This window comes from Sinocyclocheilus grahami, unplaced genomic scaffold (assembly GCF_001515645.1).
Source record: "Sinocyclocheilus grahami isolate Dianchi unplaced genomic scaffold, SAMN03320097.WGS_v1.1 scaffold211.1, whole genome shotgun sequence".
Classification (NCBI taxonomy): domain Eukaryota; kingdom Metazoa; phylum Chordata; class Actinopteri; order Cypriniformes; family Cyprinidae; genus Sinocyclocheilus; species Sinocyclocheilus grahami.
In genome coordinates, this window is record NW_015505390.1 from 622,466 (window position 1) to 629,257 (window position 6,792).

At 37.4% G+C, this 6,792-nt stretch overlaps 1 pseudogene; it reads right to left on the reverse strand.

The window, feature by feature from the left end:
- Positions 1-465: 465 nt before the first annotated feature.
- On the reverse strand, positions 466-6,515 carry LOC107595958 (forkhead box protein N4-like; annotated as a pseudogene).
- Positions 6,516-6,792: the final 277 nt, after the last annotated feature.

Here is a 6,792-nt window from a genome sequence, read left to right on the forward strand (position 1 = left end):
CCCGTAAGTACCCCCAACGTCTGAGCAGTCTGTGAAAAAGAAAAAAAGGACCGCTTTGGTCGGTTCTTTGGATCAACACATTGGTCAGTAGCCTTAAATGCACAATTTTAAATCTCAGCAATCGTATAGTCCACCTGTTCATCTTAGTGCAGTTACTGTTGGTTTGAATCACAGTGACTGTGTTAGGATGAACATTTTTCACATGAGCACCAGAGCATTTCCTATAAACCAGTATATAGTGTTTATCTGTTCACATTTGTGCCTTTGTGTCCTTTTTATGGAGATAACCGACTGATGAATGGACAAGACTGAATATTAGATGATTTTAGGGAATCACCGATGCTTGGAGAGCACATTCATGCTGTGTAGCACTTCCTCAGGAATATATGCAACATTAATTAAGCAGAACAAACTATTAAATCTCTATTATTGGAGTGAAGTAACAGTATTCCACCTAAATAATCACTATGTAGATATCAGACTCATCTTGTTTTCCACCTTCTCAAAGCACTTGTTCAAGGACAGGTTGTGGCGTACGGAATTCTTCCATCCATCAGGTGCTGTCTGAGAAGCATAGTAATCAACAATATACTATAAGTAACATTTATTTGATTCCATGGTGTGTCGGCTTAGTCCATCTATTCGCCAGAGTTCTTTTACATAAATTCCTCACCTTGAAATAAGGGAAGTGCTCTTTCATAAAGCTGTAGATCTCACTAACAGGAAGGCTGCCTGTTTTGCTGTTCTTCAAAGCCATGGCAATCAGACAGCTGAAAATCGATGAAATCAAACATAGTCAGCTTGAGATAAATAAAATCTTGTTCCCTTTCCAGAGAATTATAATGTTTTTCAGAGTTTGTCGCAGTGAACTTTATATCACCTGTAGGAGTAGATGGGTTTAGGGAAAGTCTTGGGCTGCAAGTCTTGGTTGTGAGCAGTAATACGGGGTTGAGGAAACAGACTCTGGTTGTTGTAGTTGCCATAAAGTCCACCGGGAGAACACTAAAAAATATAGCAAAGAAGTGGTATTTTCATAATATTATATTATATTCCTGTTCTGAACAGTCTTTACAAATCATCCCAACTACTGAACCAACCTGTTGGTTTGCCTGAGTGAAAGTGAGCACTTGCTGTGGGGCAGTCTGGTACACTGATGCGGCACACGGAAACCCAGGGGAAAACTGAGGCATCTACAGAAACAACAGAAAAAATCTATAAACACAAGATTATTTTAGCTCTATTACAAATGGTCATTCAGTTATGAATTGGTTGTATACGTAATATGAATTTGTTCGAAATGTTAATCTGAATCATCACTCACGCTACTGATGGCCAGAGGGCTGTGCTGCATTTCACTCTGTAGATGAATCGCAGATCCTGCTCCTCCTGCTCCTCCTGCTACCGTCATGCTATTCAGCTGAACTGAAATTTTTAGCAAAGTTTTTTTTTTTTTCTTGAAACCAAAAGTTGGATTTGGTATTTAAATAGGGATTCAGTCCACTACTGTTAAGGCACAGCTTTCTAATAATTCTTTGTATATTTAAATAACTGGGCCAAAGAAAAGTCTAAAGGTTTAGTAAACAGAATTAATGCAAAAAAAAAAAACTGACACATGGATGTGAATAAATAATAGAATTTAATTAAATCACTGGTTACTGCTAAGGTGTTAGGCTAAGATAACCAGTTTGACGTTAGAGATGGTGGGTCATAAATTCAGCTTTTTTTTTTGTTTTTTTTTGGACTGCCATTTTTAACTCAATCTATTCTAATTATACACAGTCTATAAAACTCCTGACCTGTCTGCCGCTCCAGCAGGCTGTTCTGGGCAGAACTGGTGAAATCAGGCCGTCCAGATCCTATCTGCTGCAGTCGGGGAACATCCACTGAGGTAAGCCAGGACAGGGACTGAAGATCACCAGGCAGCTCGTCCTTTAGCTGTGAGGGGTCAGTAGTCAGGAGTCTGCAAAAACACAGTATAGCTCTCAGTAAAGCACAAATATGTATTTTATGTGAAAAAAGAAAGAATAACTTTAGCCATGAGGGTGAACAAAAATTGCACTCTTAAGTATTCAACCGAATTTAGCCATAATGCTTCCAATCGTCAGTTGCTTATATTACATTTGTATTATTTTTGGCCTACACAAACTAATGCTATTCTTTTCCCAGGTTTTCTTATAAATAGATAAAAGATGAGAAAGTCCTCTTGTAAATTTATTGTTTGGGAATATAAATAAAAATACTCTCACCCTCTGATCTAATCCAGTGCAGGCAGAGTTATTTACTCAACCATTTCTTCATTTGGACTAAGCATCAAGAAAGCAGAGAAGCCCTCTTGAATTCTCTCCAGACTTCCCTACACACTTGCTATTCAGTCCAATAATTAGGGTCGCTATGACAACCCTCACTTTTCAGTTATTTTGTGTGTCTGGACACTTCAGTGCCCCCCTCTCCATTAAACCAACCTCTAACTGTGGTCAGGTGACCACTGCCTTCTTCACTGTCATTGGCTGAATCATATGTAAACAACGCATGAGATCATTTGAAACATGGGTATGTGGCACACGTTGCCTGCAACAGTTGGTTCAGCCCCATTGAAAAATGATCACCTATTGTGTCCCAAACGACAAATCTGCACAGCGGCACGTGGCTCTATTGTTTCCCCCCCCCCAGACCCTTCATTGATTGTCTTTACCGTTTTTTTAACCAACCCCTTGTATTAATCTACTGGAATGACAGGCCTCACACAACAGAGAAAAATAGGATGCCATCTGTTTCCCTGTCCCTTTCCACCCAACCCCTGTCCCCTTCTGCCCCCTCCCCCCGCCTGGGGGCATTAGACAGTACCTAAGGGGGGTAGCTGGGAGGGAGTCGTTGAAGGAGTTGGAGGTCAAGCCGCACTGCACACACAGTCTGCCACCTGAATAAATTACAGCATTGAAGGAAGAACTTGGGGACATGGCCTTGAGCACCCTGATTTCTCTGCTTTGGAGCTTCTGAATAATTATCCTTTAAACACACACACACACACACACACACACACTCGCACACTAGCATGAAACCTTAGATACCGAACATGTCAACACTACACTGTCATGTGCTTTGAAATGTCTTCCTAACGCCTGTCCACATACAAAGACATGAAAATACACCTGGCAAAGGGACTAGGACAGTTTAACACCTGGCTTTATGGGACCTGCTTCTTATTGATGAGTGTTTTCTGTTGAGTGTTAACATTTAATAGAATTAAAATTGATTTCTCCGCCCTTCCATTTTATAGCTGAATTTGTTTCAAATATTGATTTCCTCATTAATATTGCTCTCTATTAATTTTTTAAGCCAATATTAACTTATGATATTTCAAAATTGTAATTTAACATTGAAACAGCATTTGTTTTCACGAATAAACTGTAAAATGCTATCCTAAAGGATTTAAGAACTTTGGATAAAAGTGTTTGCCACAAGCTTATGTTCATATGGGTAACACTTTATAATAACCTTCATTAATAAATCATTAACAAACATTATTATATAATGCTTAATGGATCATTTGTTAATATATATTCAAAGAGTTAGAAACGTGAGATAATGTGCATGTTAATGTTTGCTAATAAACATATTAAACATCAGATAATGCTTACAAAAATCATTATTTCATGTAAGTTAAAATGCTAACAAATGTAATTAAACTTTCAATTCCATATGATCAAACACTTATTGAAAATCTACAAATGATTTGAACAGATGTTATAAAATGATTAAAAGCTTGTGTTAATGCACAACACATTATCTGTGTCTTACATGTGATACGGGTAAGGTTAGGGACAGGTTTGGTGGTATGGGTAGGTTTAAGGGTTGGTTAAAGGGTCAACAGTGTACAGGGGTCAATTTGATTATAAGGGAACAGTTTAATCTGTTTATATTATATTGTTTTGATAAATTAACAAATATTTTCTTTTTAAAAAATGATTTGTGTTCTCCTGTTTATTTTTGATTCAAGGAATATCCTGTTTAATGATATGCTGAAGAGTAGTATACTAATGTGAGTGTTGAGGCAATTAAAACATTTTTGCACCAAAATTACAATCTGTTATGTCTTTAGCCAGCATTTAGCTAAACGTAACCAGCCACCCTTAACACAAAGCTTGTTACTTTAGATAAAAGTCCTATGCCCATAAAGATCCTAAATGATTAGTAACCGTTTATAAACATTTACAAATTATGAATAGTTTCAACTTTAGATTGGCTACTGCAAAAGCATGAACAAATTATTAATAAATGATTAGTAAAGATGTGTGAATAGAGTAAATTCAGGTCTTTCGGGACACTTTTTGCCATCGAGATGACTGCTCATAAAGGTATTAATGATTAGTAAACATTTATAAACATTTGCAAATTATGAATAGTTTCCACTTTAGATTGGGTACTGCAAAAACATGAACAAATAAATAATAGATTATTTGTTAAGATGAATAAATAGAGGTATACACAACAAACAAAGACCAACAAATGAAGATCATATGAACTGAAAGTTTACTAACATTTGTAAGCATTTCAAGTTACATTAAATAATCATATGTTAATCATTAGATAATGTTCAATAAGTTCATAAGTAAACATTAACAAGAACATGATCTCATATTTCTAGCTATGTGAATATACATTAATGATTTGTTAAGCTTTATATAATGTTTGTTAATGATTTATAAATGAAAGTTATTATAAAATGTTACCAATTGCTATTATATATTTAATTAAATATTATAGAAAATATTTTATATTATAATTTATAAATATTATATTTAAGTGTGTAGAATCCTTCACACAAAGCCTGAGAAATTAGATCTAAAACTTGAGTTTGACATGACTATAACCGACAATTTAATGTTGCCAAGAAGAGCATCCACTTGTCTTGCCAGACAATGGCCGCACTGTAATGTCAGAAGCACATAAATATTTAATTTTTGAACGTTGTCTTACACTGCAGGTCTGAGATTGATGCCAGATATAATAAAGGATAAGAATAATAATAGAATTCGTTATAGTATACTGACTTTAAAACTGTGCTTCAGTAATTGGGAGGAGAGGGGGCTTTATTTTGGAAAGAATTCATAACATGCCACATAAACTCAAATTTAGGATCGTCAAGAAAAGGGGGCCTACATCCTTGTACTTATTAGCATTTCTGAAGTCTAATTGTAAACCCAGCTGTGTATTGTACAGTTTATGGTCATTAGGGTGCAGTTATACAAGTGGAAGAAAAAATGATTTTATTTGCTCATTGATGCAAACCATTACGTGTCCCACAGAAAGGGGGAGGCGGGCGCACACAGTCACGGTTTATCACAGCTCAAGTCGCCCTCGTTTACATTCTTATTGGGAGCCACTTCTCCTTGGTGACCCGTGGGGGCCCCCGCCAAGGTCCTCAATCCCTCCGTGTACCGACAGCGGGCGTGTAAACAGAGCTGATGCTTTCTGACAGATCCATTCAGAGCAAAGATGATGTATTCTCTCGCTCCTTTCTTTTTTTCACAAACCCCAATTCCCTGCCTCTCAAAACACACCTTTATTTTACAGAACAGGGAAGGAGGAGATTGTATTAAGATTAGCAGTGCTCTCATTCTTCCCGAAATTATCTTTTTATTCTCTAATCTGCTCAAGGTTCAAAAGCAACGGGTTCAGCCATCAAAGGAAATCACCCCCTACCTGTATTCTTGTGCGGAGATGTGGTGACTTTGCACAGGGTTTTCATGAATTCCTGACATCCTGGTTGTAATTCCACTTTCAATCATCTTCTGGCAGATAAAATGCAAGTAAATGAGCAATGCGAAGCAGAGAATAAAAGGAATTTTAGAAATGTGCATTTGGTCCTGAGAAAGTGCAAATACACTTTTTCCAAACAAACAAACAAACAAACAAACAATCTGACATTTAATCACCACATCGCCACGTGAGGACACATTAATTTGCTAATATTAATAAAGTAGGAAATCACCAACAAAAACTTGAGACATAATAACTGAGCAAGAAAAGAAAAGAGATAAAAATGTAATTTTATCTATTACATTTTTGCAGTGTTGATTGTTGACAAAACTCAGATCATCAGACGTCATCAGTCACCGTTACCTGTCAGTCTGCTCGCGCGTCTCAATATTTAATATAGCGACGCCATATTGAATTTAACAGAAAACGTCTTAAAAATTGTCGAGAAACGTTTTGCAGTTGTCTTCAAAGCACCAGCTAATAAATAAAGTCATAGATTTACGTCACACATCGATGTTCATGCTGTATTATATGTCAGCCCGAAACAGGTGCGCTTATCTTGGCTTATTTAAAAATGACAATAATAAAAACATGAAATCTTACCTGTTAATGCCGAAGTTGTTCTGGGGTATAGAAAATCTTGGATAACGAGACCGAGGAAAGCTCTACTGTTGGTCGGGGCACTTGTTGTCCCGCAAGAAAAAAAAACCGTTTTTAAATTTCCCTCGTCCGTGCGGTTCGCTCTGTACGGTCATGCGCACTATCTGCACACGCAGCGCGAGCCGTGTAGAGGGGAGGGGGGGAGGAGGGGGAGGAGGAGGAGGAGGAGGTCTCGCGCTCTGACTGACAGCTGTTGCCTTGCCTCCACAATCACGTGAATTAACTGTCAGTGCGTCTCACCTACTGCTTTCCAATGTTTTTAGTCAATACTTCTCTTCTGCAAATAAGCCTTTTTCTCCGTGTTTTCTTTGTGCCGTCCACAGGTGCGCTTTTACAGGTCCGGTACAACTTCTTTTCCCCCAAAAAACAGAA